General features: G+C 39.1%; 1 protein-coding gene across 1 annotated transcript in view; it reads left to right on the top strand.

Annotated features, from left to right (window-relative positions):
- The window catches only part of AGPS (alkylglycerone phosphate synthase), a 334,984-nt gene that overhangs the window by 321,183 nt on the left and 1,143 nt on the right, over positions 1 to 12,658 (top strand). The gene's annotated exons all lie outside the window — the stretch shown is intronic.

Raw genomic sequence — 12,658 nt, 5'->3', positions numbered from 1 at the left:
GGAGCTGACATTTCCGGGAGCCGCAATGTTGTCACTGCGCGGGAGAATTTTTTTCCGGCAAGGTCCGGCAGCGTCAGGCAGACCTTCACAGCGTATGCACCGCTGATGTCAGAGGCTGCATGCAAAGTGAATATCTCCTAACCCGTAAAGGTTTAGGAGAAATTAATTTTACCTACAGGTAAGCCTTATTATAGGCTTACCTGTAGATAAAAATATAAGAAAAAGGGTATACAATCGCTTTAAGGCTTCTTTCCATAGATTGACAATGGTCCATGAATCGGTGCACTTTTGTATAATTACTTATTATGTGTTTTTTTTGTTTTTTTTTTTCTTATAGATACATTATAAAAACACTGAATATCAAAATTGAAACTAACACATACAATGGAAGATTTATATGTGTCAGGATGCAGAAAGATCCTGGCACATATAAATCTTCCATTGTATGTGTTAGTTTTGATTTTGATATTCAGTGTTTTTATAATGTATCTATAAGAAGAAAAAAAAAAAAAAAACACATAATAAGTAATTATACGAAAGTGCACTGATTCATGGACCATTGTCAATCTATGGTCAGTTGCTGAATGTTCTACCAAGGCAGATGCCATAATGAATTTATAACTAGGAAGTTTAAACTATTTTTTAATTTAATTTTCACTTATTTTTGGCTTGCTTATAATAAAATTGGAAAGTAACAAAATGGGTAGGTGACAATGATAAAGAAGGAAAAGGGCACCAACATCCCTGTATGTAATTGTAAGGAAGATAAATTATTTAGTGGGACTTTTAAGGTGCCAGCACCTTAAAAGTCCCACTAAATAATTTCTCTTCCTTACAATTATAATAAAATTATTTTGTGTTTAAAATAGAATTGCAGTTTAACTTATCTTTCTTTGAAGCTTGATGGACACTGTTTTGGAACTCCCCGATATATCACTTATTATTCACATACTCGTATGAGGTTGTGCTCTAAATCCTTTATAAACTTCAAAGAAACCTATTGAATGAGAAAATAGATTTGCAGTTTAAACAATCTCATAAGAAGGGTGCTACTTCCCTATAAATGTAAATACTTCTGGGTTTTGTTATTATTATGAATTAATATTTTGTGATTTTTTTTTTTTTTAAATATATATTAATAAATATAAATATATACACACACACACGCGCGGCTTGACAAATTTTTGCTTTGAATCTAAAAGCCAGTTAAAAATGTTAGGAGCCAGGTTTTTTATGTTAATTTAACTGACAAAGCTTACGTGTAGAACATGTTGCATGTTCCCAAAGGTGGACTTTAGACGTTTCAGAGTCAGAGCTGTTTTTGCACACGTTTGTAATATAAAACCCCCAAACAATATGTATTTTCTGAAAGTAGACACCCTAGAGAATAAAACAGAGGTTCCAATTTTTTTGTGTCACACCATTTTGGTGAAATATAAAAGCAGAGGTTGCAATGAGTAAATAGATACCCAACATGTCAAACATTAAATTTGCGTGCGCCTGTGAAATAGTGACGAACTTCTTTACCCTATATTCACCATAGGCAGCGCTTTAAAAAGCCCCCTATAGGTCATCAGTTTAGCGTTATGAAAGATCTGGTGCTAGATTTATTGCTCAAATCCCGGCATGTGCAGCGATATGTAATATGTGCATTGCAATCAATGTTTTAAGACGTAGGTGCCCCACTGCATGAATTTTCATTTGTACATGCGTATATGTGGGGATGGGGGGCGGTTTATGTGCTTGGGTGTAACATTAATTTTTTACAATGAGACCTGCAGGGTCTAAAAGCTCCACTGAATGTAATGCAATGCAGATTGCACTGCATTACATTCTTTCCAGGCCTTGATGGCTGGGAATACTGTCAACGGGAACCTTTAAAAGAGAAGTATGTTTTTTTATTTTATTTGCCCATTATACTTACCTAGGTGGATGCAGCGTCCGACGAATGCTGCATCTGTCCCCCACCACCTCTGCACTGAGAACTGAGCTCGGTTCTCTGCCTGTCAGTCAGCAGCTCTTATCTCTGCTCCTCCACGTTCATTGGAGCGCTGAGCTGTGGAGGGGCGGGGAGCGGCCATTGCAGCGTCTCCGCAGCTCGCTGAGAGGCTGAGACAGACATCAGTCCAGGTATCTGATGCGGTGCCTGGACTGATTCCAGTGACGTCAGCAAAGAGCGGACTTCAGACCGCTCTCTGCTGAAAACGGGTCACAGGAGTGCAAAACAAATTGCACTCCTGTGACCTGTAGGAGAAGACCAGCCAAACGAGCTCAGGCTGAACTTCTCCTTTTAAATGATGTGTCACACGTCACTTTCTGGTCAATGGCAAGAAGAGGCGGAGAGCGGACATGTTTCCCCTCTACCTGACGGGGGGGCGGGGCGATGTGCAGCATTCGAGTGGCAGCCCAGGCACCAGAATGCAATTTCCTGTTGCCATTGCGACCTGGTGCCTGGGGTTTGTCAAGCCCTGTATATGTGTGTGTGTATATGCGATTTTTATATATATATATATATATATATATATATATATATATATATATATTATATATAAAACATTTCCATACTGTCCTTTGATTTACTAATTAAATTGGGTATAATCAGCCTTATGGAGCACAAGGATTGCTTCATTTTGTTTAATTCCTTGTTTTACCATCTTGAAGATTCCAGCGACCTCTGCTGAAATGTTGTCTAAACCAAACCTAAAAATGGTCACAAGCATTACTGGAGAATGTGGTGTAATGGCTTCTACATGCATAAACCATATCTATGGCTAACCTCCAGTGTGTGTAAAAGATTTATAATTAATGGTGACGAAAGAATCTAATTTGATCACCACTATATTCTGTAGGTATGTAGCAGATCGCATAATACCTGGCCATTAGGAAAGCGTAAATGGTAACCTTATGAATTGTATAAAATACTTGCTATGCTTTCTCCCTTTAGATTAGCTGTTTAATAATCCTTACAATAAAAAGCGGGACATAAATTCGGATTAACCAAGGTTTATATAATCCAGTGTATGTTTTTCTTTGTGACTTACTAAGCATCTCTATTATATAACATTAATAGAGATTTTCTTTCTAGTGCCAAAGTTTTTTTTTGTTTTTTTTTTCCCCATTCTTAGAGATGAAATAGTCTAGCATTGAATAAGAAAAACAGATTCCAGTTATATGAACAGAGCAATCTGGAGATGGATAAAAAATGTGTTCTGCCTTACCTTCTGTCCTAAACAAACATGACTTGAAAAGTTACTATGTGGCAGCATCGTTAGTTATTCCGATGACAGTTTGATGGCCAGAGAATTGAGTACAAAGACTATTCCACTTTAACTTCCCTGTAAAGAAGCCTTTCCATCACTTTCACTGACATGTGGGATTATGTCTGCAACTGACAAGACGTGTTTTGTGTTTCACTGTGACCTGTTGCATATGGTACGCTGCTGGTGACTTACCCAAGAATCCGTGGGCATAAATACCTTCTTTATAAATATATTTTCAGATTACTTTGAAACACGTGTAGTGCCCAAAAAGTTAATTTATCTAGATTTTGTAAAGTCATTTTTTTTAATCAAAATGTAAAACTGAGCTATGGACCCATAGTCTGGGAGTTCATCATTTTTAAGAAGTTTAAGAAATGTAGACAATGAATTGCAGCTTTTCACTTTTAATATGTTTTTAATTAACTTGTAAGTAAACTTCGGCAAAGTTTTACAGAGGTTCTTATTTTGATATATTAGAAATTCTAATGTTATACATTCCCAGGTCACTAATATAGGACCACATATATATCTCAAGTACAGATGGCGGCTTTTTAGGATTCAAATCACCTGTTGAGAATATACATGGCAGTTTTTTGTGCAGCAGTAACAGACAGTGATAAAGACAAGAATAAGGGTAGTTCATAAAGCGTTTGTTATTTTACATTCATTCTTTATAATAAGATAAAATAATTTTCGAATCAAGATATATCATTCATAAAATATGGAATTGGAATGTGGAATTTTTTCCCCCCCATGGAGTAAAATTTGTGACTATTGAAAACTGTTGCAAAGAAATTATGAATTTGGAATTGCTAATTTTTTTCTGCTTTCTGTACAAAGACCTCATATAAACACTTTTAACAGCAGCCAAAAAGTTGTAGGAATTTTAGGAGAAAAAAATGACTGTGATGCTTGTAAATTTACTTTTACATGCAGAACACAGGGAGCAAAAAAAATGTATATTGTATATTCAGCTACTCTGTACGATTCACCTTTAATTAAATTAATAAAATCTGATTATGGAAATTCGCTAGAGGTTCAGTGGAAGTTTTCAATATAACATATAGACATCTGTAGAAAGTAAAAAAAAAAAAAAAAAAAAATGTAAATATATATATATATACCGGAACCCAATCCAAATAGTGTGCCATATAAGTAAAAATAAAAAATAGAACTGTGTGTGTGTATGTATGTATGTGTGTGTGTGTGTGTGTGTGTATATGTATATGTATATATATATATATATATATATATATATATATATATATATATATATATATATATATATATATAGATATAGATATATATCTATATATACATACATACATACATACATACATACATACAAACACTAAGTAGGGATTTTGTTCTAGAGATAATACATGTCTACATGTCTATTATCATAGACAACATCCCTCTCACACACATATACGGTATTTATGACATATTTAACACTAATAAATTGTCAACGTTTAGATAAAGCTCAGTCCATCTTTCTCAAGATGTCTTGAAAAAGTTGGACTGAGCTTCATTGAAACGTTGGCAATAAAAAAACACTGCTGTTTTGATCTTCCTCCTCTGACAAACCCGTTGGTGCCTCTGTACTTGTTTTGGATCTGTATGGATTTTTTGGGAGGTGAGAACCTGGGTATTTACCTCAAATGTAAGAGTCCCGTAGCTACCCTATCATCAAAAAGTTAATTTATTTCAGTAATTCAATTCAAAAAGTGAAACTCATATATTTTATATAGATCTGTTACACACAGAGTGATATATATTTCAAGCATTTCTTTCTTTTAATTTTAGTGATGATGGCTTACAGCTAGTGACAACCCAATATTCAATATCTCAGAAAAGTAGAATATTACAGAAGCCCAATAAAAAAAGGATTTTTATTACAGAAATGTTGGCTTACTGAAAAGTTTGTCTATGTACAGTATAGTATACAATCAATACTTGGTCAGGGCTCCTTTTTGCATGAATTACTGCATCAATGTAGCGTGGCATTGAGGCGATCAGCCTGTGGCACTGCTGGGGTGTTATGGAAGCCCAGGTTGCTTTGATAGCGGCCTTCAGCTCATCTGCATTGTTGGGTCTGGTGTCTCTCATCTTCTCCTTGACAATACCCCACAGATTCTCTCGATTTTGCTGGCCAATCAAGCACAGTGATACCATGATTATTAAACCAGGTATGGGTACTTTTGCCAGTGTGGGCAGGTGCCAAGTCCCGCTGGAAAATTAAATCGGCATCTCCATAAAGCTGGTCAGCAGAGGGAAGCATGAAGTGCCCTAGAAGTTCCTGGTAGAGGGCTGCGCTGACTTTCGACTTGATAAAACACTGTGTACCAATTCCAGGAGATGACATGGTTCCCCAACTTATCACTGACTGTGGAAACTTCACACTGGACCTTATGGAACTTGGATTCTGTGCCTCTTCACTCTCCCTCCAGACTTTGGGACCTTGATTTCCAAATGAAATACTACATTTTCCACAGTCAGTGATGAAAACATACAGAACTGCACTAAAGTGTATCTTTTATATCTTCTATAGTTTAGCTTTAAGTTTGAAGTCCTGTCTGGTAAATATGTGCTCTTATTGATTCTGCACGAATGTCATGCCTCTTTTTCATATTGAAATAACTGTAAGGCTGCATTCACAATAGCCTGCAAAGTAAAACTCAGCAGACTAGTGCCAACAGAAAGCAGTGTGATGCATTTTTCAGCACATTGCACTGCTTGCTTTTTTTTGTTTTTTTTTTTTTGTTTTTTGTTTGTTTTTTTTGTTTTTTTGAAGTGACAATTCTTTGTCAAAATTCAATGTCATTGCATTGTGCTGCTGTATGGTGACATGCAGTACCATCTATTGCAGTGGGGAAAGTTGCAGTCATGCTGCATTTTTTTGCACATTACATCAGTGTTGCAGTGTGAACAGGGCACATACAGAACAGTTGTTTGCTATGTGCACCAGCGATGACCTGCGTTTAGCCAGTGCAAGAAAACTGCAGGTCACCGCAAATAGTGTAAATGAGTCATAAGGCTTGATTCACATCTATAATAAAAAACATAAGTCGCGCTAAAAATGAAAAATCACAAATTAAGTGACATATAGTGCAAATTAATTAATAATGAACATTCAAAAAAATCCATAAACACAAAAATTAATAAACACAAAAGTTAATATAGAAAAAATTGATAGTGTAACAAAAAATCGATTAATGGATGGGAAAACGAATGGAAAAAAGAGTCCATTGAGGTAGTAAACCCCAGAGGTTATCCACCTTCGCCAGTGAAGAGGAAGGAGAGGGGGAGGAGGAGAAAGGATCTCAATCTGAGGAGAAGATCCCACTCTGTAAGTGGGAACCCTTACCTGAACAGGTGGACCCACTCAAGAGCGAGGTCGTATACGCAGGTAGATTAAGCCCTCTCCGGCACCTCCGAGAACCTCCTATTATGAACGGGAGCCTCTCAACAGGGTGTGTTGCAACCGGACAAGCAGGCTATCCAATCCGAACAGGTGGACGCTCTCGAGAGCAAGGTCATATATGCAGGCAGATTAAGGCTTCTGCGGGGACTGGTAGATCTCCAGGATCCTCCTATTATGGACGGGAGCCACTCAGTGGGGTATGATGGATCCAGACAAGCAGGCACTCCAATCTGGGAATATACACACAGAATGTTTTCTTACATTACAACATTGCCATCCACAGTACTATCCCAATGCGTTTCAACCCCTACAGTTGTGGTCTTCAGGAGAAATTGTTATTCTTAGAATATATTTTTACCAAGAGTAGTGGATGCTTGGAACAGACTTTCAGCAGAGGCTGTGAGTCAGTCAACAGTAAATGAATGTAAACATGTTGGGGACAAACAGATTTATGCTCCTCTTGTGGCTTTGCCTGTGAGAGACATTTGCACTTTAGCGTGGTATTTACCTCTTTTCTACCATTATCTTGATTCACATCTATGCATGTTGCTTTTGAGCATTTCTGCAGTGCTTTTTGCTGTATTCTTTTTTTTTTTACCGCCTTTTTGCCACAATGTGCATGGTTTTTTTTATGCTGTTTTTTTGGTGGGGAAACTTTGTTGTTGAGCAGATATGAAAACGCAAATCGTGGCAAAATCGCAATAAAAACACACTACGTGCTTTTCTGAAGCTTCTCTATTGAAGTCTGTTGAATAAAAAATCATTGTTTTGCATTTTAAAAAGTCCTGACCTTTTCCAAAAATGCTTAGGCAATGCATTGATGTGCATGTGTTCCATAGCAACCCACGTAAAAAAAAAAAAGTCCTGCATTTCTGCAAAAAGCATGAAAAAAAAACGCATTGGTGCAAATGGAGCCTAAGAGTTTTACATTAAAAACTCTCCAGTGTTCAATCAGAGATATAGTCCACTCCCTAAAAAGCCAACCCCTTCATGCTGACTTTCTCTTATACAGCCCAGACCTGCACCACTTACAGCAGAGTGGGCTCCTGCTGTACTCCCCCCTCTGCCCTCCTGCTTGTAAACAAGGTTTGCCTAAAGTAGGAGAAAATCGGCATGACAGTGTTGGCTTTTTATGGGAACAAAATATATAACCATTAAACACTATTTCATTTTTGTACCTGAAGGTGAGCTTTAACTTACTGTGCTAATACAAACTTTTTTTTTTTGTCTTATCCCTGGGCTGCAGCAGTAATGTAATCATACTTCAAGAGTTGCATATGGCTACCCTAAGCAATTAATTTAACTTAATTTCTGGAACTGACTACTTCCAGCCCTTTCCCCTCTGGGTGTTTGTATTCTTTAGAAGCTTAGCAGTGAAAGTTTCACTATATTCCAGCTATGGCCTGTGTAAATATGACAGAGGTTTTTCTAATGAGAGTCTAGAGAGCTGTAGTATACATTAGGCAATTAACCTCATTTCACCTTTTATCAGCCAAGTACAGTAAAAGCAAGACCAATCTGTTTCTGGTTGGGGAGTGCTACATTTTGCATAGCGTTCTTTGTAGGGCCTTAAGGTTTTTTTTTTACCTTTTAAATTCGATCTATGCATTAAAGTAAACATACTTTCTGTGCTGCAGGATCCCCCCCCCTTATACTTACCTGAGCGCGATCTTGATCCAGCACCGTGCAAGAGAGCAGCGGCTCCCTGCTGTTCCCCTCCTCACTGGGCAGAGCCATTGTCTCCCGCTGCTGCCAATCAAATGCTGTGACCAGGAAGTGAGGGGTGGGGCCAGTGTCAATAGACGTAGACAGGGCGGCTCAGGAGTGAGCCTGCACTAGTGCTCCCATAGAAGGCGGCCTTATATGATGCACTCGCTGAAGAGGAGGAACCAGGGGCTCCTGGGGGAGACCTCAAAAGGAGGAACTAGGGGCTCCTATTCTTTTGAGGGGGGAGACCTCAAAAGAATAGGATTTGGGGCTGTTCTTTGCAAACCCATTGCACAGAGCAGGTATGACAGGTTTATTATTTTAATTACAAAAATCCTGAGGTTATAATGTCACTTTAACGACTTCAGCTCCAGAAGGTTTACCCCCTTCATGACCAGGTCATTTTTTGCAAAGCGGCACTACGTTAATTTAACCCTTTCGCTGCCAGGCCCTGTGCTCCATTTTTGCAATTTTTCCATTGCTTTTTTATTTTCCTTTACAACTTTCAGAGTTTGTTAAAGACCCCCCAAACCATATATTTTCTGAAAGCAGATGACCAGTAGACTACAAATAAGGTGCTACTGATTTTTAGGGCACAATGATATTTGCGCAAATGTTCATCAAAACAATATTTTCTTATTTTCTTATTATTAGCAGATATAAACACAGCACATTTTATAAAATTCCTATTAAGTATAAAAGCTTAATTTGTATTGAGTTAATAAATAACAAATATTTGTAATTTTTTTTAATTACACCTTTTTGCAAAATGGTGAAAACAAAGTACGCAAAAATGTAAATAACCACATTGCTCAAAAAATCGGAGGGTTTTCATTGTTCCCTTACAGCTTTCAGAGTTTGTTCAAAACCCCCCAAACCATATATTTTCTGAAAGCATAGGATCAGTAGAATTAAAAGGTGCTACTGATTTTTAAGGCCCCATGTTATTTGCGCAAATGTTTACCAAAGCAATATTTTCTCTAAAAATGCACTAAAATCATTATTGGCAGATGCAAACACAGCAAATTTTACAAAATTCCTGCTAAATTCCTACTAAATATAAAAGCTTAACCTGTATTGAGTTAATAAATTCACAAATTTTAACCATCTCCCGCCCGGCCCATAGCAGATGACGGCCGGGCGGTGGTTCCGTTATCCTGACTGGGCGTCATATGACGTCCAGCAGGATAACATGCCGCCGCGCACCGCGGCGATCGGTGGAGCGGTGTGTCAGTCTGACACACCGCTCCACCGATCTTGGTAAAGAGATTCCGGCGGAGGTTCTTTACCACGTGATCAGCCGTGTCCAATCACGGCTGATCATGATGTCAAAAGGAAGAGCCGTTGATCGGCTTTTCCTCACTCGCGTCTGACAGACGGTCGGCGGCTCTCCTGACAGGGGGGGTCTGCGCTGATTGTTTATCAGTGCAGCCCCCCTCAGATGACCACACTGGACCACCAGGGATCGCCACTAGGACCACCAGGGAGAGGGGCAATGTGGATGGCCAGGTATGTACCCAATGGCCATCCACATGTGCCCAGTCAGTGCCCACAAATGGGCACTGATTGGGACCAGTATATTGCAGTGATGCCCAGCAATGCCACCCTTAGGGGCATCAGTGCCACCCATCAGTGTCCATTGGTGCCCATCAGTGCCCATCCGTGCCACCTATCATTGCCACCCATAAGTACAAATCAGTGCCACCTACGAGTGCCCATCGATGCCACCTATGAGTGCCCATCAGTGCCGCATACCAGTGCCACCTATCAGTGCCCATCAGTGCCGCCTATCAGTGCCCATCATCAGTGCAACCTCATTGGTGCCACCTCATCGGTGCCCATCAGTACTGCTGTATCAGTGCCCGTCACTGCAGCCATGTCAGTGCCCGTCATTGAAGAAGAAAACGTACTTATTTACAAAAATTTTTAACAAACAAAGAAACTTTTTTTTTTTTCAAAATTTTTGGTCTTTTTTTATTTGTTGCGCAAAAAATAGAAAACGCAGAGGTGATCAAATACCACCAAAAGAAAGCTCTATTTGTGGGAACAAAATGATAAAAAAATTGTTTGAGTACAGTGTTGCATGGCCGCGCAATTGTCATTCAAAATGTGACAGCGCTGAAAGCTGAAAATTGGTCTGGGCGGGAAGGTGTCTAAGTGCCTGGTATTGAAGTGGTTAAATAAATTAAAACATTTTAAATTGTGCCTTTTTGAGAAATAGTGAAAATTGGACTTATGCAAAAATTTTTTTAAAAATCTGGAGCTTTCAGAATTTGTAAAAAAAAACCCCAAACCATACATTTTCTGAAAGCACATGGCCATTAGAATAAAAAGAAGGTGCTACTGATTTTTAAGGCACTGCGATATTTACGCAAATGTTTATCAAATTTCGCTAAAAATACACGAAAATCATTAATAGTGGATTCATACACAGCAAAATGTACAAAATTCCTGCTAAATTGCTAGTAATTATAAAAAATAAAACTGTATTGAGTTAATAAATAACAAATAGTTTTACATTTTAAATTGCACCTTTTTGTGAAATGGTGAAAACTGAAGGTACGCAAAACTGTAAATCACAACAAATTATTCTAAAAATCCGGAGGTTACCATTTTTCACTTACAGCTTTCAGAATTTGAAAAGACCCCTCAAAGTAAACATTTTCTGAAAGCACATGACCTGTAGAATAAAAAAAGTGCAGATTTTTTGGGCCCCGCAATAATTGAGCAAGTGTTCTTCATATCACTATTTTCACAAACAAATACACTAAAATCATTAATGGTGCACATAAACAGAACATAGCTTACAAAATTTCTGTATATTACTACTAAAGCGTCGTTCACATGTGGCATACTAAAGTGTACGCCCATGGAGGGCCAGGTTTACCCGCACCGGGATGCACAGGTGTTCCATGTTTCCCCATACAGGCAGTCCCATTTATGTCAATTGGGATGCCAAGGCATAGCTGCTGTTCCCAATCTGACATCTGTGTTGGTGTGGGTACATGACCCCGAACACAGACAGTGTGAGCTCAGGGACATGGATGTAAAATTGGGAGCAACGGCTCTGTTCGTGCAGTGGCTACATCCCAAATTACATCAATGGGACTGCCTGTGTGATTGGGTCTGCCTGTCGGATTTTCAGGCAGGCCCAATCGGACCACCCATTGTTCTCCCATTGCTCTCTATGAAGAGGCTGATGTAAATGGACATGTGTCCATTTACACCCACCTGCATCTGATCCAGTCCAGTCTGCTAAAAACAGATGGATGGGTATTCCATTCCCCATCCATCTAGCAGATCAGATCGGATGGTATCCGATGGAAATGGACAGGCGGTCCGTTTCTATCCGACCGCCCCATAGAGAACAGCGGGCTGTGTCTGTGTCCACTGTGCATCAGCGGAGCTGACACTGACCTGTCATCCACCTGCTCAGTGCGGATCAGCAGACAGATCCCTCGCTGAGGAGGTGGATTTGCTTGACAGAGTCCACTCCATGTTCATAGGGGTCTTACCAGGAGCGGCCGGTCCATTAGGGGCGCCGCCCCCCTGCAGGGCACCGGACTCAAGCCACATGATTAGAGCTTGAGGCTCTAATTGGCTTGAAAAAGGTTGGGCTCGGGGCACAGAGCATTGCACGCCGAACGCACCCACTTGTGTCAATAACAAATTAATATTCACTATTGTCTTCCGGCTTCTCCCAAGGAGAGGTGTGTCGCCGTGGAGAGGCTGAGTGTGGGCGGACCTGGGGGGGGGTTGCCGTCCCCCAAAAAAGTCCCTGGCTCTTTCTATGTTTTTTTTTTTTTTTTTTTTATGCTTTTTTAAAAAAAATAGTTGTTTTTTTATTTATAATTTTTTTTTTTTTTTTTGCATTTTATTCTTTTTGGGGTGGAGAGGGGGGTGTCTTTGAGATATCAGATAATCTGTATAGAGATTCCTAATTTATTCATAAAATGACAGTCTAATACATAGTGACACTTGCGGTTTACTATGATCAGCTGTCAGTGGAACATCTAGGAGCAATCTGTAGTGACCGCTTCCTGTGCCCACTCTACTACGGGGGGGCTTGGTCAACACATGATTACCAAGCCCCAACTACACCCCCACCTGCATCGCTATAAACAAAAGACCGTCTATTTTGAGGAAAAAAAACATTTTTTACTTTCGGCTATAAAACATTCCCAATAAAAAAAAAAAATTTAAAAAATTGAATTTCTTCATCAATTTAGGCCAATATGTATGCTGTTTACTGTATACTTTGGATAGT

Source organism: Aquarana catesbeiana, linkage group LG06 (assembly GCF_042186555.1).
Source record: "Aquarana catesbeiana isolate 2022-GZ linkage group LG06, ASM4218655v1, whole genome shotgun sequence".
NCBI classification, from domain to species: domain Eukaryota; kingdom Metazoa; phylum Chordata; class Amphibia; order Anura; family Ranidae; genus Aquarana; species Aquarana catesbeiana.
This window is presented reverse-complemented; position numbering and strand designations above follow the sequence as displayed.